The sequence below is a fragment of the Haemaphysalis longicornis genome, unplaced genomic scaffold, assembly GCF_048455015.1.
Source record: "Haemaphysalis longicornis isolate Haplotype H1 unplaced genomic scaffold, Haemaphysalis longicornis Haplotype H1 scaffold_12, whole genome shotgun sequence".
Lineage (NCBI taxonomy): Eukaryota > Metazoa > Arthropoda > Arachnida > Ixodida > Ixodidae > Haemaphysalis > Haemaphysalis longicornis.
Window position 1 is genome coordinate 73708960 of NW_027526225.1, and position 22102 is coordinate 73731061.

The following is a 22102-nucleotide window of genomic DNA, read 5'->3' on the forward strand; positions in this document are numbered from 1 at the left end:
GATAAAGTACACCAGGCTTTTCTTGGATCCGTTATCTCGCTGCGCCGCTGATTCCGCCAGTCGCTTGACATCGACCGTCAGCGAGCTACGACGAAAAGGCAAGCCCATAATGTGCCCTGCACTTAAAAATGTTTTCCGGAAGCACTGAAAATCGGCCATTTTTCTGCGGTCACCAAAGAGTAAAGGGGGTTACTTCCGCCAAATCTACGGCTATGTGGTAAGGGAGGGCGCTCGTCGGTTCACTAGCTTTCGCTATTGTTTCAATGTTTCGTATTTTCTTGGTTTCCCAAATGGCGTGCGACATAAATCTTCATTTGCGCAATCAGAAGGATTAGAGGTGTTAATAAGTCAAATCTGCAGTTCTGGGATAATGCAGGCCATTACACGGTTCGCAATTTAGACTATTTGTCTGTTTTTCTTGTTTCTCAGTTTTTGTCAAAATTCCTTATGACCGATTTCCCTAAGGATGAAACGTGTTACTGCCGCCAAGTCCCTTTTTTGTCGAATGCACAGCGTTACACGGTTCGCAATTTGGACTATTTTGTCTGTTTTTCTTGTTGCCCGGTTTTTCAAAATTCTGTGCTACCAATTATCTTGCCGTGCCTTGCTTTTAAATGAGGGCATTTCTTTAACTCACGATGTCACCCGTTCTTGGCGTCCGTAGTTGTCCGCATCGCTCGTCTCGACATGCCCGGCTAAGGCGTTTCGCTATCGGCGCGATCAACATTCGATAGCGCGGCAAGGCACGTTTCAAGGACACTCTCCCCTCTCTCGGACTCAGCGTGCGCGGAGGCTGCCAATTTTACTGCTGACGAGCGCTCTCTCGTCAGCAGTTGCCACAAGTGCAACAACATTAACGTAACGCAAACTACTTAACGTCGTGCGCCCCCGGAAATGCTCTGCATTTGATTGTGCCCCTCGCGAGGGGGATGTTTCACTGCGTCGCCATGCGAACAGTTTGCCACGCTTTAGTTTCAGTTCCGTATCTCCCCGCCGCGGCCGTGGAGAGAAGGCGGCCGGCCGCGACTCTCGCCACCGCGGCGCTGCGGTTGCGAGTTGCGCTAGGAAAGCGAGAGTCGTCTGCTAGCGGGGAGCGGAACGCGTTCCGCTCGGCATCTCCGGTCTTCGCCACTTCTGGCTGCGCACAGCAAAAGAAATAACATTTTGTTCTGTTCGTTTCTATTTTTGTTTCTTTAGGATAATGTCCCACCCCAGTGTTCAAAATCACGAATTTTTTCAATTAACACAGTGGGAAGTTAGCGCTTGTGCCTGTCGCCTGTCTGTGTCCTCTGTCGTTTTTCCTTTAGCGCTACTCGAATTCATGGAAAACATGCCACTCCCGCAGAAATGAGGTTGGATGTTTCTCACACGACTGTCCGCATAGTAATCAAGCAGCATATTTTACACACTTGAGCGTTCTTTGCAGAGATTGCGCACGAAGTTTTTTCAAGAGGGAAAATGTCTCCCCGCGGTGAATACTTCACTTACCTCTATCAGATGCAGTCGCTGTGTTGCCGCAGCTCCGTCGGTACATCTTCCATTATCGCGGACGCTTTTGCCACGTACAGAACGGAAAAAGCACTGTAAAATTCTAGCGACACTGATCAGCGAGACCATGTTGTTACGAAAGACCGCACTAACGGCCACAACACTATGAACGCCCCAGCGACGGAGTACGCAGGCGGGTAAAAAAATTCCCCTCCGCCTTCATGTTGACGACACGACGCCTGCGCGTGGTGAATGCGAAATGCCCGACGTCACACCTGCGGCGACCAATACAAGCGGCATCGTTTTTAGATGCGAAACATCTCATGGTCGGGGCTATGTCCCTCCCTCCGCCGTGCGGCGTCCACAACCCCACTGCGCATGCTCGGCTTGCTAAACTCCCGGTGGTACCTTACCCTTTATTGGCTCCTAGAGCGACAGTGGACCTGTTCAATTTACGGGCGTTCTGGCAGCCCGCGGGCTGCCAGAAGCTTGCTTTTGAGATGGAAGTTGTGTCATGATTACGTTGTTCAAGCGCGTAGGGATACACCGGAAGCCGAGACCGAGAAATCCCAGCTGCGAAGAGCGCTCCGGAGCAACTTTGTTCAGGTCGTCTGCTACAGTTTCAGCGGCAAAATGTCGGACGACGCAATAAGTGCGCTCGCTGCTCCCCCCAAAGCATGGGTTGTGGACCACCGTCATCTTGAAGATCAAAAGTACGATTGCGAATCCGACGTTTTCAATGTGTTCGTCGTCCACGCGATGGTCCAACGGGAAAAACGGCACCGCTTGCCCCTCTACATGGAGAACGTTGTGCCGACCTACCTGGGGTTCGAGTTTAGGAGACTGTTTCGCCTCTTGCGCAGTAGCGTGGCAGCCCTGGTCGCCGAATTTCAACGACGGCCTGCGAGGACGTCCCCAAATGCCTGCCCAGAAGACAGTTCTGATTGCCCCGTCGTACATCGGTACAAAGTGTGCCATGTACATGGTCGCGACTTTGACGTGAGCGAGTGATCTGTTCACGCCACAGTCGACAGATACATCTTATTTGTTTATTTCTGTCCGAGGATGGGAAATATTCTGGCCCGGCTCATCAGTGTTGGAGCTAAACAAGCCGGCGTTCCACACTGTCCTCCGTCGAGGAAGCGCGCGAGGACTGCCGGACATGATCGGTGCGATTTATGGGTACCGCATTTCTAGACCCTCGGAGTCCGAAGGGGGTTACTACAGTCGCAAGAAGTTTCACGTACTCCAGGGGATCTACACTGTGTCTCTACCTCCCAATATGCACCACCCTAGCATTGAACAAGGCATGTACTCATGCACATTGCGAGGAGCCACCGCGGGTTCGAGCTATTTGAGAACGCTCACGGAACTGAGACGACGTCGCGCCAGCTCAACACCGCCTCTGTTGAGCAGGTGGAGAAGGGGGCGACAAAGGAATATGCCCAGTGTAGTACATCAGAAGAAGGCGTTTATTCGCGCCAACCCCTTCAGTTACATTTCACTATCCCCGTGGGTGAAAAGGGGCGATGGGCGATCTGGCGCCACGCGCAAGTGTGCGCGTCATCGGCGCGTTGAACCGGTGGGCTCAGAAATGAGGGCAAAATCTGGGGTGCTGGCCGATGGGCTCGCAATAGAAAGACACTGCCCTCCCGTTCCCAGGCGCGTACCGCACGGCGCGATCGTCGAGTGTCAGGTACGGCTAATATGTGAGCGAACGGACTGAGGGTCAACCGAAGGCACGGGCCGGCAGCCGGAAGGGCTAGCTGGCTTAGAGCCGGCGCAAAAGAGCTGCGACCGGGCGGTGAGGAAAATAGTTACGCACCCTGGGCTGTCCTCTCCAGCGTCTCCCCGAACGGACCCCCGCGCAGGGCGCGCGTTCGCGTCCCGGCGAGGGTGGGGTTCGGGAATCGTTCAAACGGGCCAATGAGGTGAGGTTAGCTCCAACACCAGGGCGGAGCCCCCGCTGCGTGACAGTGTTTTATCGCCGCAACGGCCGCTGCAGCCTTCACCTCAGGCAGGAGTTTGAGATGACGGCTCGGCTCTACACAGTGGCGCCGAGACGAGCCGGCAACTCGGAGGAGAGAGGGGAAAATTCCCCCGCATTTCCCCGAGGGGGAGAATGTGAAAGTGCGAATGCACGGTTGTCGGCCAGCTTTTTGCGCTTGCGCTCGGCCCCCGCAGCCCACCGCCTCGCCGCCTTCTCTTCCATCTCTTCCATCGGGTTTGTAGTATCACGTGTACACCACGCAGTTATCAAGCCGCTATAACGCCCCTGAGTCGCCAACGCACGCCGCTGACGGCGTAGTTTGAATGCGTTAAAGATATAAGGCGCGTTACTAACACTGATATCAGCGTCGCGTCCGTGGCTTTTTTTTTGTCTTAGTCGGTAGAGCGTCGCGCTGCGGCCGCAAAGTCCTCGGATCGAAACCTGGCGCCGGATGCTGTTTTTTTTTTATGTATAGTGTAGTGGCCTGGCTGGCGCGCCGAGAGAGGGTGTTGCGAGCTGGAGAGTAGTAAAGGGGCTTTAGGAGAGTAGGCGAGGGGGGAGAGGAGGCGCTATGCGAGCGCCCTCACCCGTCGGAAATCCGGCGCCGTTGCTAGGCACGCTAGCTAGCTCCGTTGCTAGGCTGCGGACGGAGGACGGCGGTGGAAGCAGGAGTAGGCCCGACTAAGAAGTGCTTCGCACTTAAAAGCGCCGCGCAATGACAGAAAACTAGCGATCGCGCAATGGCTCGGGCGCCAGGATCCCCACAACACACAGAACACAAATATGCCGGAATGGGAGTCAATGGCTTGTTGCATAACTCAGTACCAATTGGGAAATTTCAAAACTACTTCCTATGGGAGTTCGCCTAACTCCCATTATTTCCGCAGTATATTCAGTAGCATATGGGAGTTTCATTTTACTGCCACTGCAATGTGAGTTTCCAGGGGTACAATTGGTAGTGTATTGTTTCCTCCAACTGGGAGTTTTCAGGGGGTGCGTTGGGAGCAGTGTTGACCTCCGTTCGAGTTTTTTTTTTTTTTTGTGCCCTTGATATAAGCGATGCATAGGAATTGATTACTGTAGTTCTCAATGAGCGCACAGGCCGGATTTTCGTCTTTCGTTGAGGATTACGCTTTTCGAGTATTTTTCCGCTTCAAACGTTGAATGGCGAAACGTGAAAAGTTTCTTTTATGCAGTCAATTTATTGCATTAAAATTACACAAATACAATGTATGTGTGAACACGTTAATAACACAATAAAAACACTGAATCAACAAAACACCTACCTCAAGAACACAAGGTATCTTGGTAAGAACTTTATCTACTACAACACTCCTCAACTAAAAAAATTTAAGCCATTTGCAAACAATCAGGTCAGCATGTCGTCGGTGCGCTGTTTGCGTGGCCCTGCCTCCCAAATGCTCACGTTGCCACACCTCCTGGCACGTTGCCCAGGAAGCCACAGCAGCACATGCATTAGAGGGATAGCAAAACGCTTTAAATCTGCGGCAACAAATACGAAAGCATATTGAGCATCTGACCTGAAAAAAAAAGCAACGGCACTGTATAGACGCTGAACTTGTCACTCTTGTGTCCAACTTTCCGTAATGTCTGAATGTTTACTTAAAGTTACGCAAAATTTCACTTTCATCCGAGACACCTGCGCTAACTAGTTCATCAAAACGAAGTGCTCTGCTGTTCAAAAGGGTGCGCGACCCTTGTGGCGACCAACTTCTCGAAATGCTTTCTTTCCCTCTTTTCCTTGCGTGTAATGTTCTGGGAGCGAGCTTCAGGTTTCACCACCCGCACTGCCCCTCTCTCCCCTCACCCAAAGTTAATGAAAAATTTCGGTCGGTGTGACGCCTGCCCCCCTTCCCCCCCCCCTCCGCCCCCCCGTCTCCAAAAATACAACACGAAAGTGAAATGTGCAGCGAAATCTGCAGCTGAGCATGATTTGCGGGTCGTCCGCCGTCCTGTGGGTGCAATCGGCGAGCGACGTCCTGCCGGAGGGTCGCTTTGGCAAAGGAGTGCTGGCATCATTTCCGTGACGAATATGACGTCAGGGAAGTTCTTTTGTATCCCGACATACAACACTTTCGTGTTAAAATATAAAACCCGAAAACGAACAGCCCCAAGTATAACGTACTCTTTGGTTCTAAAGGTTGATTCCGCGCAAGAAGACCCTGTGTGCAGGCGTGCACCCTTTACAGGCCGCTTGCTTCGTTGTACTGACGTCATTTCCGTGATGGATTTGACGTAAGTGCAATTTTCGTGTATCCGAGAATAAAAGTGGCGAAGACCGGAGATGCCGAGCGGAACGCGTTCCGCTCCCCGCTAGCAGACGACGCTCGCTTTCCTAGCGCAACTCGCAACCGCACCGCCGCGGTGGCGAGTGTCGCGGCCGGCCGCCTTCTCTCCACGGCCGCGGCGGGGAGATACGGAACTGAAACTAAAGCCTGGCAAACTGTTCGCATGGCGACGCAGTGAAATATCCTCCTCGCGAGGGGCACGATCAAATGCAGAGCATTTCCGGGGGCGCACGACGTTAAGTAGTTTGCGTTACGTTAATGTTGTTGCACTTGTGGCAACTGCTGACGAGAGAGCGCTCGTCAGCAGTAAAATTGGCAGCCTCCGCGCACGCTGAGTCCGAGAGAGGGGAGAGAGTGTCCTTGAAACGTGCCTGGGCGCGCTATCGAATGTTGATCGCGCCGATAGCGAAACGTCTTAGCCGGGCATGTCGAGGCGAGCGATGCGGACAACTACGGACGCCAAGAACGGTTGACATCGTGAGCACGGAGCAAGATAAACAGGAGCGCCGACTTCGCTCTCTCCGGCGGACTCTTAATGTCCATAACTCGCGGATCACAATGTAGATGGCGCAGCGAAAGGGACCTTAGCCGGCGGCGGCTAAGCGGCCGGCGTTCCCCGTGCGCCGGCGGGCGAGTTGGCGGAACGCATTCCGTCGGCTCTGTCGTCTGCTTCGGCGACCGGTAGTTTTGGGCACGGACTGCTTTGGGCCTGCTTTGGCGCCGCTTCGCGTTCATTGCGCGCCTCCTTCGCACAGTTGATTAACTTGTTCGACAGCACCTTCCGGGTAACTCGGACCCGAAGGAATTGAGTGGCCGTACGGCAAAGATACATTAAGGATTGGTTTGCATCGCGGGAAAACAAAATATAGAGACCACATACAAACATATGGCTGCTATACAAACACTGCCTTTTGCGCGGTTGCCGAAAATGTGGCTCCGTTTTGTAAATTTGGGAATACCAATTTGGCTGTGTTTTAACAGGTTTTACAAAAGGCGAAAGGAGCAACTGGTTCTGATCACTGGCGATTATAAAAGTTCCCTCAGCTTTCTCGCAGTTCTGCAACTTGCGTCCAAAACAGAGTGCGCCTAGAACACGGGCCGGCACTTACACGCTCATCAGAAAAAAACAGAAATGCGATAACATCACCCGCGACTGCCCGCCCGCGACGTAGCAATCTGCTCAAGATCAAGTCCCTGACAGTGCGGTCTTTTCACAAGCCTTCATTTCGCGATAACTCGCCGAAAGAAAAGGTTTAACAAGCCGGTTGTTTTGCTGGTCAGCCGCTTAACGAAAAAAAAAAAAAAACGCCGGGAACCCTGGTAAGCCAAAAAGTTGCAGCCAACAAATCGCAGCATTTTATTTGGAGACCGCGGTGTTATCGACGAGATAACACGACCGTAGAGCGTGAACATCGGGTGGTAAGTTGCGGCATGAGTTAAAATGAAGTATGCGTTTGATATTCTTGGGTTCCTTATCAAGCTGACAGTGTTTTGTACACTTGATACAACAGGGCAGCCGTCCAATTCAGCCATTGGCACAGAAATGTGCATCATTGCCGTTTGCCGATGGAGTCTCCGGGCGACCCTCGTAAGCGTTGTTCGTGCGCAGAAGCAGCATAAATAATTAAGCACGCGGCCGGAGAGCGGGATAACAACAGAGGGTAACCTTTGCGCTGCATCGATTCGTCGTAAGCAGAATCACGCTAGACTGTGTTGTGGCGTTCCATATTACTCTTGCTCATTCTTTGCTGCTTGTGAAGTCGTCGTCGTTCAGTTGCGTCTTACATGTGCTGGGTTAGTACAATATTTTTAGTGAATATTCATAATGTCAGACTAAACGTTCGGTAATAAGCGATCACCATGTATGCGACGGCGTGCGATTATCTGCGCCGTCTAGTGCGGCCGCGCACGGGTGTTTAAATTACGCGCGTGCACGCATGCCTCCTGCATAGTAGGACAGGCATAAGGCAGACGTCGCTGCGCAAGAAAAGATGCCTCTGGGGAGAGCGAAGAAGGGAAGAGCCATGTACAGAGGCACAGCGACGAGAGGGCGAACGACGGAGGAAGAGAGCAAAGGGGAAGCTGGGCGGCCGGCGGCGCGTGGACATTATCGGCCCGAGCAAAAGATTTTTTCTGGGCCACAGTCGGCGCTCCTCTTTATATCTTGCTCCGTGATCGTGAGTTAAAGAAATGCTCTGCATTTAAAAAATAAGCAGTCGTCCGTCGCCTCTACAGAATGCTCCCTCGAATGACGTTTGCTGGTTATAGTTACACGCGCCTAGCGTACGGAGAGCTCCCACGGGGCCCTGACCTTCTCCCTTTCCAGTGAAAGGAACTTATCGCCGGCGGCACGCGGCGGTCACCCTCCTCGTAGCAGGCGCGGCTGGCACCACACGTACTTCTCAAGACAAAAGCGGCCGCCCTGCGAAGTTTGACAGGCCAACTTCACCTTCGCCTGCCGGTAAGCCACAGACACAGCCTAACAACAACACCTAACAGCCGTTCAGAGTTCGGACAGTTTTCATTCTGCTCGCGAGTGTGAATGAGTGAGTGTTCTGCGCGAGAGCAGCGCAAATACGCATTGCTTTCACACCGTTCGGCCTCCCCAATGATATTCAGGTCATAGCGCCGTCTTTCACGCACAACGCTCACCTGCAGTGGCGGAGAATTACCCGTGCAGTGACGCGGGAAACACGCTGAGTTTATTTGACACTAGAAGGGGCACAAGACTCCCAAACTGTTGGGTACAATGAAAAACGTCAACATCTTACCTTAAACCACCTCGCAGAGGCACAACCGCGTTGTTTTTAACGAGCCACTCTCTGCGATAACTGCATTTAGGCCTCGCGTCGGCTCGATGGCGTATCCGGTCGGCTCGAAGGTCGGTGACACGGAGGTGACGTTGCACTGTGTCGCACATCAGTGTAGGCTGGTTCCACGGTGTTCGCAACGAGCATAGATTGTCGGGAAGCACTTCACATCCGTTCGTGCGGCCGCAAGTTCACATCGACAATAAATTTTCGGGGACGCTGGAGCTCACACGACACACGACACCAACTGCCAGCCATTTTGTAAGGATGCGTAGAGGAGGAAGGCGCGAAAGAGGAGGAGAAGGAGATGGTGGAGGCGTGGGACGTTTTAATACTCCATTAGGACAAGCGCGGTATTCACAGCTAGATACTGCGTTTTGTGAAGAGGTACAATCGTGGTAAATGCGCCTATTTACGACGATTTGTGGCCCCCGGTCTAAACTGGCAGTTTTTCCACCATCATACTACCACACGTGGGAGCAGGCCGCCTGCCGTGAGGAGTTTAAAAGACGTATTCCACCCAAAAAACTCCCATTCGGGCTAACTTGTGTTTTGTGTGTACAAACCGGACATGACGTTCATCGACGTGTTTGCCGGCTTTCCTTGCAGCGCCCACGACGCCAGAGTGCTGCGGGGGAGCTTTTTTTTCTTTCCGGAGGAATAAACGAAAACCTTCATTCATGACACGGCGACAACCGATGTACTGGTTTAGAACCGCTTACATAAACTAATAAACACAGAAATGCCTTCACCTAGAATTGCGACTCCGTCCTCGCCCACGAGCTGAAATAGGCCCTCCATGAGTGCCAGAAGGCGACCCTCAAATGACCATTTAGGCGCGAATCATATGTCATCTCACTTCTCGTTCAAAAAAACGGGTGTTGCAATAGGAAAAATAAACTTAAATGTGCGCAAAAGTGGTTTTTCAGATCAAATAAACAAACTCCAAACCATAAAATTCAAAAGAACGAGAAATATTCGCAATTTTATTCTGAAACTGGCTGTGCCGCTCTCATTTTGTCGTCTGCTAGCAGCGTCGTCTGCTATTTGCCAGATCGGTACCTGCTCGCCGCCAGACCACGAGCGCCCGGCGGCTCTTGCCGCTGGCGGGGAGCCAGAAGTTGTCGACCCAGAAAAATCGAAGACCTTCTGGATCCACCAGAAGTGACGTTTTCGGCTGCCCGAGAAAAACGAATGAACGGCTCTCGCCTCCGGCAGCCTGCGGGCAGCCCCGGGCAGCCAGAAGTGGAAAATCGAACAGGCCCAGTGTTGCCGGTGTCTTGCTGGGCCGGCACGAGACGAGCAGGCTTGCCCTCTAAGGGCTCGTGGAGCGACAGTGTTGCCGTTGTCTTCCTGGGCCGGCACGAGGAGAGCACGCTTCACGCGCCTCCGACTTTTCATCGTCGTCGGCGGCGGTGTGCGTCGGCGAGTCTCGGTGGGCCGTTATTACCAGTAGCACACAACCATCCGGGGAACGTGCATCGACCTCATCTTCCGCAACTTTAGGGTTCATCCACTAAAACAGCCCTTGACTTTACATTTCACAGACCAAACGGCGGTCATAATCACAGCGGAACGCCAACCACCGCTCGACGTCACCTACGTTGAACATGATGATGATAATGCCTAAATAAAGACGAACTCATACCACGTACAACGTCTCTCTCTTACTCTCTTTAATGCCTCTCCACGCTAACACCCCCCCCCCCCCCTCCAATAAAATTGCACCGTCTTCCCGTAGGGGAACCCTGAGTAGTATGCGAAGCAGCCATGGGGTCAACGCAATTTCCCATTTCGTAGTTCCGGTAAGTGAAAAGTTTGGTAGTTACCGTGGAAACCAAACGGTAAATATAACGGTAGCTACGTACGTCAACCTAACGGAAACGACCAACTGAAAACTAATGGGCACTTGAATCGACCCCATGGCTGCTTTGCATACTACTCAGGGTTCCCCTACGGGAAGATGATGTATTTTGATTTGTTTTCTACGCTCCTCGTATCAGTTCCCCTGTCCCGCAAATTTGTGCCGCGAACAGAGTCGAAAAAGAGTCGCAGGAATCACGACTCTGTTCTATGACTGTATAGACTCACCAAGGGTAAAAGGGAGTCGTGGTGGCCGGGACTTTCTTTTGGCCACCTTTTTTCTTAGAGTGTACTCCGAGTGCATAAGTACTTAGCCGCATAGAAATTACGAACATACTGAGTGGCGCAAATACACAACACACAAGAAAGAAGACACGGACAGGCGCTACACTTCCTACAGTTTAATAGCAACGACCGCAACGTACATAAATACACACATCCCGACGTGCGCAATAGAGATGCCCACAGCGTCAACGTAAGAATTTATCTAAAAACCGCCCCTCGGCTTTGAAAAATACCACCGAAGTGTCACTGACACAGCCACTTCCCTTCAATCTGATACGATGCGCCTCGAACAATTCTAGGGCCTCCTGATATCTGCACTTTCCCAGTAGCTTCGTCTCAGAAAATCGTGGCTCACACTTTGTGCAGGAATCACAATGCGCTGTTAAATGTGCGCCATTATTAGATTTTAAATTTTGCGCATGCTTTCTTAGGCGGTCGTTCAAACATCTCCCAGTTTGGCCGATGTAGGACTTTCCACAGGTGAGGGGGACTTTGTAAACCACCCCTACAGCGCAATCGACGAACGGCTTGTCATGTCGTTTTTCGCGGGTTCTCTTTTTGGTAGTAGCAGCAATGCGAGAGCAAAGTTGGCCAAGCTTACACGGAACAGAAAAAACGACAGGGACACCGTACCTCGTCGCTACCTTTTTTAGGTTATGCGACACCTTGTGTAGGCACGGGAACACTTCAGGCCGCTTGTCATTTCTTAGCTGCGCTTTCGTCCTTGGCTTACTACACTTTACTTTTTGAAGGAGGGTTTCGGGCACCGCATTCACGACCGACAGAGGGAAGCCAGCCGACAAAAGTCGCTTCACCCGATGTTCAAAACTCGACTGCATGATGTGTGCGCACGATTTCCTCAAGGCAGATTCTAGGCACAGAGTGGCAATGGCCCGCTTAACTAACGTAGAGTGTGCCGTGTCATACGGTAGCAGTTCTTTTCGAGGCTAAGGTGAAAAGGACCAACACACATGCCCCTGCAACACCTTAATAATCAGGTCTAAGAACTGGATGGCATCATCATGCGGCAAGTCGTGAGTAAAAATCAGGCCTTTTCCAAGGCGCTTAAAATCGTCTAAAACACATTTCACCAAGTCAGGTAGCGTCACAGAACCCTGTTTCGTAAAAGCAATTAAACAATCATCTACATATCTAAAAACGTTTAACAAAAGAGGACTAAAAACACGCTCCAGTGCCTGGCCTATCTGTGCTAAGAATATATTACAGAGGATAGGGGCGAGGCACGAACCAATACAAATACCCTTTTTCTGCACATACCGACGCTTGTCAAATGATATGAATGTGCTGTAAGATACGCCTCTAGCAAGGTTAAAAAGTTATCAACCGTCATGCCGATACAATTTTGAAAGGGAATTACGCCACTGGCATCAATACATGAAGTTACGGTTTCGAAAAGTTCAGCGTGGGGAATCGAATAAAAGAGATCTTCTACGTCTACCGAGAACATATATCCGATAGACCGGTTATCCCTTAAAAAATCGACCACATCATCAGAATTCTTCGTGAGAAAAGGATCAGCGACTGTCAAACAGTTCAAGGCTTCCAGCAGAAGCCTTACCTTAAAAGCATTAACCTTAAAGCCTAAAAGCCTAAAACCCTTAAAAGCCTAAAAAACGTCGCCTGTATGATGTGTGCAGCGCGTGTTCATAACATGAATTTGAAAGAGAGGGGACTAGGGTTCTTGCTGTCTTGCCGCGGGGATGTCATGCCTGATTCAGTTGCAGGTGCGGATGTAAACCTGGACCAGGTGCAAGTTTGGGAACAATCAAGGGAGGTGTAGACCGAAGGCTTTCCCGCGCTGCATTATGGGTGGCGTGATTGCCGATCCCCTGAATAGGCTAATTTTCAAGAATAATTTTGTCCAAATTTGATCCCGCCGGCTTGGATATGCAACCGCCAGTTCGGTAAGGACGGCGGCTTGACTGACATTATAGAATGCCTTTAGCATGTCCATGGCTAGGACATTGTCCGGGTCACCCGAATGTGATGTACGGTTAATGACTCTGTGGAGGAGCCAATGGGAGTCGTGGGTGCTAATATGTGTACGAAAGCCACTTTGGGAAGGATGAAACTAGGGCTATACATTCTCGAGATAGTGTTGCATTCTATTGTTGATTAGTCTTTTAGTAAGTTTACACAGAGTTGGGGTGAGGGAGATTGGGCTAGGTTAGAGAGTTGAGATGGATGCTTGTTGGGTTTGGGAATGGGGCTAAACAAGTTCAACTTGAGTGTGTGGGGAACAGTCCCTGTCGCCCAGTGGTCATTAATAATCATACCGCCCTCCTGCAGGGTGCCCTCGTCCAGGTTACGAAGGCGCTGCCATCTAAGACCATCATGGCCAGACGCAGAATGGAGTTTGCCTTGGTGAAGAGCAGCCTGAAGTTCAGGAAGAGTGAAAAGGCTGTCTAGGTCCTCATCAGGGGATGCATGTATTTTGAAAGAAAGCGGGGGCGTGGGGGAAGAATGTGGTGATCAGGTTATGTTTCACAATATCACGCGGATTTTGTAGGGTGTAGGGGTTTTGTAGAGAGACCTCGGTAAACCCTCCATAGTTTGCTGAGGCGACGTTCACGACCGAGTTCCGAAGAGAGATTATGCCAGCTTTCATTGGCGAGAGAGAGTTCATACTCGCCTATGAACTTGTAATGGCGCTGAATTTTAAGGATATCTTTGTTCCTTTTTCCATTTTGAGGTAATGAGCAGTGGGGGTATGGGTATCCTTCAAGAAGATAGCAAGGTGTGAGTCGAGGGAGGCCGTTGTTGCGCAATATTCCATAACTTCACCAGACTGAGCCTTGTGGCCTTGCAAGGTGGCCATGAACTCTTCCGTCGTCGTTGGATAGATAGAAAGTAAGTTGGGGCCGGCGACGTCCCAGCGGATAAGAACAGCTGCCTGCCCTACAGGAGTCGAGGAAGCACCACGGCTAAAATGGGTAACGGTGGGGTCACTTTAGGCGGTGTACCCCAACAGGCGAGGTATGCATCGGGTTGCCTAGATAAGGAGCGACTGGTGCTCGGCCGCCGCCGAGCTCCAGTCGCTTCTTTTGTGTTCCTTGGCGACGACCACGCAACTGGAACCCGGATCGGTGAGCGTTAGGCTTAGCGCAACGTGGCACGAAAACCAAACGTCCGTGAATGTCCTCCCAGAGGGGTAAATCAGGTATCACAAGGTACGACAAAATTCACCGGTGTTCTCAAAGAACGTGGTCACCTCAAAAATCCAATACACACGGTGGGAACGGCGAGAAACAATTTAAAAGACGGATTTTATGTTGCAGTCATCGAGACATGCCTCTACTAGCGCCATCTTTTCTTGCATGCTGTAGCCGACGGCTGAGGGTTGATAAGGGAATAAGCTCCGTGGGCCAGAGTGTGCCAGTTCCTCATTCTGTATACCTTAGTGGTCAGGCATCCATTCCAGGAAAACAAGTAGGAAGCGGTAATCTTGCATGTAGGTTGTAAGGCTCATGTGGGCCGTTGGTGGAATAGTCATTTGTGGCGGAGTTTCGTAGTTATCCCTTGTTCTCCGAGCGAGCGGTGATGCGCTGGGCGCGATGGTAATTGAATGACAGGGCTTTAGCTATGCTTGTTTTTCTGCAGCTGTAGGCGACGAGGTGTTGGCTTCATGCTATGCATGAGCTGCGCGGGGAACAACCGAAGCTTGTCGTGGTATGTTCCGCAACACAGGCGTATGTGTAGTATAGGTTTCATGGGTTGGTTTCTGTAAGTATTGTGGGTAGCTTTCCCGGGGTGGTATCTGTGGGGTACCCGACGTTGCATAGACTTTTTCTGCCTTAAATCGAATTGTCGGACGGTGGTCCTGAGCTTCATGATGTACTGAGGCTTCTTCTTCGTGCGTTGTGGAGGGCAGCCTCGTTCATTAAAGTCGTGGGGCGTAAGGAGGCACTCCCATTTTTTGTGCGGATGCATTGTAGATCTGGTGACAGTACTGTTTTGTTTCGTGGGTTGGTAAAGCGTCGACAAGTTTCTCAGTACATGAAGAGTGCGTAAACGAAGTTTCGACTACTTTTCGAATGGATGGTAGCGATTCTCGTGGCGGAGCACTTCATGAATTTTATTGATTTGTGACGGGGGTGACGATATCGGCGGCAGAGACGGAGGAAAAGTGCAAAGCAATGCGTTGGTGTTAGCTTCCTTTAAGTTTATTACCTACTAGCGCATGCGCAATGCGTGCACACGGCCATTAGACATGCCGTGGGCGGAGAGCACAGCGGCGCGAGAGGTTGCGTGAATCTATCACGTGGCATTTTGGAAGGACGCAGGGGGTAAACTCGCATATGTGCTGGTTGAGTGCAACGTCTGTTGTACCCGTCTTCGTGTGCACTCATAGCTCAATCAGTAAGACAACGGGCTCTCTCTCCGTTTCTCTGTTGGTTCCAGGTTCGATCTAAGGCTTCCAGTAGTTCGATCCATTAACTTCCATTATTTGTTCGCGGGAGTTTTCTGTTGACCCCAACGGTCGCGAGAGAACCCTTGGGGGTGTATAGAGGTACTAAGCTTCGCTTTAAAACATTTATCGAGCACTTCGGTCTGCTTACGTGGCCTGAAAGCAAAAACCAGCTGTTACAAAGGTCTTCTCCCTCTGTGTCGTCTTTGCGTATCGGTCTGTGCTATCGTTGCTTCGCCTTTTCACGAGAATAAGCCCGAGAAGGAGAGTGGAATCCATTTAGGCGGTTGCTTGTCCACAGTGAAAGCCTTCCTCCGTGGGAATTTGTTCTACGCACGGGCCGCTGCCCTTTCTTTTTATCGAGAAGTCATCGGGCTAATTGTTGTTTTATTCGACCATTTTTCCGGGTCAGCGCTCGTGTTATCACACTTGTCTGCTGCTCTGGAAGCCCGGGTTCAAATCTCACGCGAAACCGAATTGGGTTTTATTTGTTTTTTAGTGACAGCGGCGGCCCTTTTTCGTACTATTTGTGTTGACGCCGACCACGGCAATTACGGTCACTTTTTGCGTTTAAGAAAGTGCTTAAATTTTTTCCCTTTAAAATGTAGGCAATTTAACCTATAATGTTAATATAAAATTGATATTCGCACACTTTTCCGCCAATTAAAATGACCTGCCTGCTGAAAATGAGCTTAGAAGTATCCCGTAGTTCAAGCATAGAACAAAAATGAAGGCCTCCAAACAGTGCTCAAGGAAACTGAAGAAGGTATTTCTTCAAACGTCCTTGAGTAATGCTTTGTGTTGAAGGATAGGTTTACAATTTGATCAATGCAGTGAAAAGGCTGTTATCTTCGCCCTGTTTAGTGCACACAGAAAGATTTTACGCAATTTTTGCAGTTTTTCAATGAGACAATGGCGGATATTCGTATGCAAAAAAGGACCTACAATCCGCCCGGGGGGATGAACCAGTCTCTCTGCTTTACAACGTCATTCGTGAAATCTGCACCTTGGGACCATACGGTGGAAAGGCGGTTCATATATAGAAACATGAGTGATCCTGGTAACAGAAGCTCTGCATCATCCTGGGTCACCTATCCCGGAAGGTAAGATACAGAATTCTGGTATTGGGTATTGCAACGTTTTCGCCAAAATATCCACGAGGTTCTAACACACCTTTCACAGTAAAAAATAAAATATTGTTCGTGAAGTTTTCACTTAAAATCAAAATGTATTTAGAGAAGCGTAATGTCTGCTACTGAAGTCACATTCCAGCATCCTATACAAATGAAAAGCGCCAATGATTGCTTGGTCCCCCTTTAAACACTGGCCATTGGAATACTGTGACGACATCGTGTCCTTGGTGCGCAGCACTAATATCCCCTTTTTTAATTGAGTAACCCGAACAGAAACCTATTAGTAAATATTTGTGACGTTCTTTCACGTATGAGGGCACTTCGTTCTGTCGCGTCGTCTCTGTAAAATGACCCTGGGAATAATTCAAGGTGAATCTGCAATCCGTTTTATTCTTAGAGGGGGCGGTGGGAAGCTTTCAGACCATTTAAAAACCATACTACCACTGTGGTGCGTTGTTTGGCGGAATGACTAAGAAAGTATTGCACACGTGCGTGACGTGGGAAAGGGCGACCCGACGTGGTCCCGCAAATGAGGCTGCGACAATAGACATTTTAAAGAACGGTCCCGCGCGTAACACGGCGCAAGGGTACGTGACGCTGCCAATCTTTGGTGGGACGGCAGAAACAATAAATACCTAAAGAAATTGAAACAATCTAGAAAACAAGGCAAAAGTTTCATAAGAAAGGACAAAGCAAAGATATATTAACCCTCTATTTAACGATGATAGAGTAGAGCAAGCCGATGTTTCTTGGAAGCGTTTCACAATTTTTCGGCGTTAAAAAAAGGTCGTTTTATTGAATTAATCACGGTCACGAACTGAACGATGCGTTGATTGACTTTTTGGTAACAGCTATTCAAAACACTTCCTCTACAGAATGCTAAACTATGCTATACGGCCCAAAAGGCAGGCATGAGTCGTGGTGTTCCGAGCGGGATATGTTCTCTTTTTCTGGGAATTTCCGACTGTAATTAGCTGCAGCGCGGAAACTGTATTAGAATTTTGTTCATGCTGGAATTCTGATACTCTGAATGCGTCTGCACTCGTAACGCTACATAAGGTAGCCACAGGTGGCGCTCGCTCACGCCCAAACAAGAACAGTCAGCCGCGTAAGACCTATCAGCTGCCGAAAAAAAACAAAGGGAATGTTCCAGGGAATTCTTGGCAAACCTGCGGAAAAAATACAAGAAATAGGAAATTTGTGATCTCTAAAGGCGAATTTTTCTCATCAGTACGGAAAATCCCTGAGCATTAGTACATTCTTGACGTCTGTTATAATCTATGTGGTTTCCCGAGCGCTGAGGTCTATCAAAAGCTTCTAGAATAGAGGCTTTCTCGAAATCCCGGCTGTAAAATATGTTTGCGATAATTTTAGCGAATGTTGATTAGGCTATCAGCCTGATCATCTAGTTCGGTGTTTTTGTACTAGAAAGTTACATTTCTCTAAAGTCTCAGAGACATTGAGGGGGAGAAAAAATACCGTTTTTGTAATTACAGGATAATATCAACCATTAAGCAGTTTTTCTAAGTTGTGGGGACCAAACCACTGCACTCGGGGCGAGGGGAAGATAGCTAGGCTCTTCTCCTTAGTTTTTTGAGGGTGATTCGCGGGCCTCCCTCCTCTCCCTACGGTTACTCGCGACGCGCCGGAAACCGCCGTCGGAAGCATGGCGCACGGGTACGTAAATGCTTTTCGGCCACTTTTGTCCGTTCTTTCGTTGGCTTTTGTTCCCCACAAGCGTGAGTCACGGCACCTATTGTGTTCAATTGCTCATGTCTTGATTGCACCAGTGCGTTTGTCCAAGATGTCCGGTGAGTCTCCAGGCAATCCCCGTTCCAACAGCGGGGTTGCCATTGTTTGAGCTCTGGCGGCGTGCCCGTCGAGCGGACGAGGTCAGCGGGAGAGCGCCGACCAGCGGACGAGGGCCGTTGCCCCCTGGTCGAGCCCAGTGGCTTGAATTGTATAGCGGCCACAGAGAGCCCCATTCCCCTATTTCAGTGAGCGTCGCGTCCGGCCAACGCCGGCGGACGCAAACTGCCGCGCAAAGACGGGCTGGGCACACGCTGATGGGAGCATGCCCCAGCGGCTAGGTGCATAATGATGTGTAGTGCTTGTATCGTGGTAGTCCGTGCAATAAACCCCTCTACGATGAAAGTGATGACTACCCTTTTAAGTGACTGACGATGTACACACGCAGCGAGATCCATGGTTCACTCTTGAACCAGTTGTGGGCAGCGGCTGTCGGCAGTTCGGTGCTGCGCGAGAGCACTAAGAGTACTGACGTCGCATTAGTCTATTCCTCAATGTCTACAAAGTTTCATAAAAGATTTCCCTGTGATCGAATGGCTAGTGTTTTACCAGAACACGCGATATCAACCGGCCGCCAATTTGACTTTGTGAAGGGTAAATTGACTGAAACTAATCCTTTATTGAAAAAAAACAGATATTGGTGTTATTGGAAAATTATTTAGGCACACTTGGCATCACCATCGATGACTAGCACACTACGAGATCCGGGGTATCTATCTTGTATTTATTCGCTCATGTGTGAAACATGGATCCCAAAAACATTTTTTTATGGACACCTATCATACAAGAGACCATTGTTGTGACGTCCTCATGGGAGCTCACTTGGACCCTCACTCTTAATAATTTATATTTGAGTATTTGATTTTTATTACTTCGCAAAACCAAGGGGAGGCTGAGACTAAAGGCGAACGTAGCCTGACAGAGGCCTCAGCCACCCGGTTTACAGCGTACATAATAACACGTGTGTTCACAAATTTAAGAATAATAGCGCAATCGTAATTGCTAAATAGCACAAGGCAAAGTCATTACTACATTTCCTATGTATTATGCAAAGCATAGGTCTAAAATTCACACAAGGATCACAGTGTACACATAAATGCAGTAATTCGTACGCATTAACTTTCATCAGTTAAACTACTATGTCACAAATACGTATTAGTGTATTTTTCTTTGTAATTGTTTTTAATTTCTACCGTTAGGAGAACATAAAGACATATACTTCAAACCCCAAATTATGTATCAGCATTGCCAGCATTTTGCTTAAGTAACACTTCTTTGACCTGTTTTTAAACATAAGTTCAGTGGCGTCGAAGTTTATTTTTCTCCCAATTTATTTAACATTTCAGTTGACTGGTACAGGGAAGATTGGTCACCATGGTTCATTCTTACTTTTGGAGTGTGCCGTATTGTATGCCTGAGATGGTAGCCAGAAGATTCATTGTTAACTTGATTGTGGGTATTGTGCCTATAAACGGTGTGCAGAACCTTCATGGAATAGATTTGGTCAGCCCGAAGCACTGAATATTCAGTAAATAAAGGAATCGACCTCAAATCAGAGTAATAGCCATGATAATTTTAATATATGCGCTAAATTCTTTATTGCACTGCAATGAGCCTGTTATAATTAGTTTTGGTTGTGGTCCCTTACACGAAATATCCCGTAGCGTAGTTTTGAATAAATGAGAGGATTGTATAAGTTTTCTTTAAACCATAGTGGTATCAAATGGCCAAATCTGTATATGAGACCTATACTTTTAGAGAGTTAGGTGGACAGGTGAGTAATATGCGTATTCCACAAAAGTTGTTCTTGAAACCAAACACCTGAGAACTTCTGTTCTGTCACTCGCTTTACCTTGGTTCTGTTGAATATAATAGGCATTTCTTTCTCGACATTTTTATTGTATGGCCTAAACATCATGTACGTTTTCTTTGTAGCGTTCAGCTGTAATTTATTATCTATTAACCAATTTGATAATTGTTCCAAGTAAACATTTATCATTGAGTGAAGTTTAATTGTATTATCAGATGTGAAGAATACCTTAGTGTCATGCGCATATATTAGAAGTTCTTGCGGACCTTCGATATTTATGATGTCATTTACATAAACTATAAACAGTAATGGGCCTAACTGGGAGCCTTGCGGGATATCTTGTTTCAGCTCTAATATGTCTGATGCAATAGATTTTAGTTGAACAAGTTGCTTTCTTCGAGTCAAATGGCTTTTTAAAAGGTTACCTACCACGCCACGTATTCCATATCTCTCCAATTTATTTAGCAAAATATTATGACCTATCGAATCAAATGCTTTCTTAAGGTCTAAAAACAGTCCCATTGTGAAGTGGCTGTTTTCAATGTTTGCAATAATTTTATGTTTAATGTACAGTAATGCTTGCTCTGTTGATTTAGATATTTGGAATCCATATTGATACTTCAAAATTACATTGTGTTTAAGTAAGCAATTCGATAGTGTATTATAGATTACTCCCTGAAATACCTTGAAAAAAAACTGTCAGGACAGATATTGGCCTGTCATTTGGTACATTGTCGTGTGCACCCCTTTATGGATTGGCGTCAATCTAGCAACTTTAAGTTCCTCAGGAAAAACACCGGTGGAAAGACATAGATTAATAATGTAGGCTAACACGTCCCTAGCTTTTGCTGCCACGCGCTTAATCACACTCGATAAAATCCCGTGAACTCCTGCCACTGAATAATTATTTATTTTCCCGATATGGTCCCGTACTTCGGTACCCTTCATAGGTTCGAAAAAGAGAGAGCTGCACAATCGTAGAATGCCAGTCGCGCCGCGGACGGCGTAATCAGTGTGTGTTGGGTGTGCACCAGCATCAATAAAATGACTATTTGTACAGTTGGCTAGCTGAAGGTTCTCTGCCGGTTCTCCATCTAAAAGCGTGAATTGAGGCTGTGCTATTGTTTTTCTTGTTATTTTGTTAACAGTGTCCCATATATTTTTAGGCTGGCCTCGCATGCCAAAAAATAGCCGTTCGTAATGTTTTCTTTTTTCAAATAATTTTGCACACATTTACAATAGCGTCAAGCATATCGTATACGCGGATGATGGTAGTCTGTTTTTATACGCACGTACCATTCACGAAATAGCTGCCGCGATTGCTCAGTGGCTAAGGCATTCTGCCGCTGAGAACGAGGTCGCGGGTTCGATTCCTGGCCGCGGCGGCCACTATTCTGATGGAGGCGAGAAGCAAAAACGCCCGTGTGTACGAGATTTCTGCGCACTTTAATGATTCCCAGGTGGTCAAGATTAATCCGGAGCCATCCACTACGGCCCGCCTCATCGCCTGCGTTACGTCGGAGCGCTAAACCTTACATTCCTCAACAACACACGAAATGATCGATAACGCATATTTGCCACCGCGGAATTGAATTGGATGTGGCACTACTTATTCTTCCATAACTACTCTCAAGAAAACAAAGGCAACTTTTTAAACGAGAAAATAAAAGTCTGCATTTCATCTAACCTTGCTCTTGGTTGTACTACAGCGCTGAAATAGTTACGTGCATATAGAGACTCGTGTGAATCGACATAAAAACACACAGTGTGACACACATGTTAGCCATATAGGCAATTGGTTCGCTAAGATTGTTGGTGCACCGACGCGAGTTTTTTCTCAGTTGTCACAAGGTCTGGAAGAACCCATTTATGAATGTTTATTTCACTCCTGCGTTTCGTACTGCCGCCGGCTGTGCAGTGTGGCAACGTGTTACAATATTTTAAGGTTTCACAGGTTTAAAAAACTGTCCATTAGATTGCGAATACTTCATACTATAGCAACACACACCCCTTTTTACTTGGCCAAATATTGCATCTATTACAACACTGTACAAAAGCGTGCTTAACAGCCACTAAAAATGATGGAAATACACAAAATAGTTATTGATTCAGTCTCACAGCGAACTACACAATAAAACCATACTCAACAATAAGTAATAACAGTTTGAAAAAACGT

General features: G+C 48.5%; 1 long non-coding RNA gene across 1 annotated transcript in view; it reads left to right on the top strand.

The window, feature by feature from the left end:
* LOC144162025 (uncharacterized) overlaps positions 1-22102 on the top strand; it is a 73385-nt gene that overhangs the window by 22846 nt on the left and 28437 nt on the right. The window contains exon 2 of the long non-coding RNA XR_013320578.1: positions 16072-16277. This is a non-coding gene — a long non-coding RNA (uncharacterized LOC144162025). The remainder of the gene's footprint in view (positions 1-16071; positions 16278-22102) is intronic.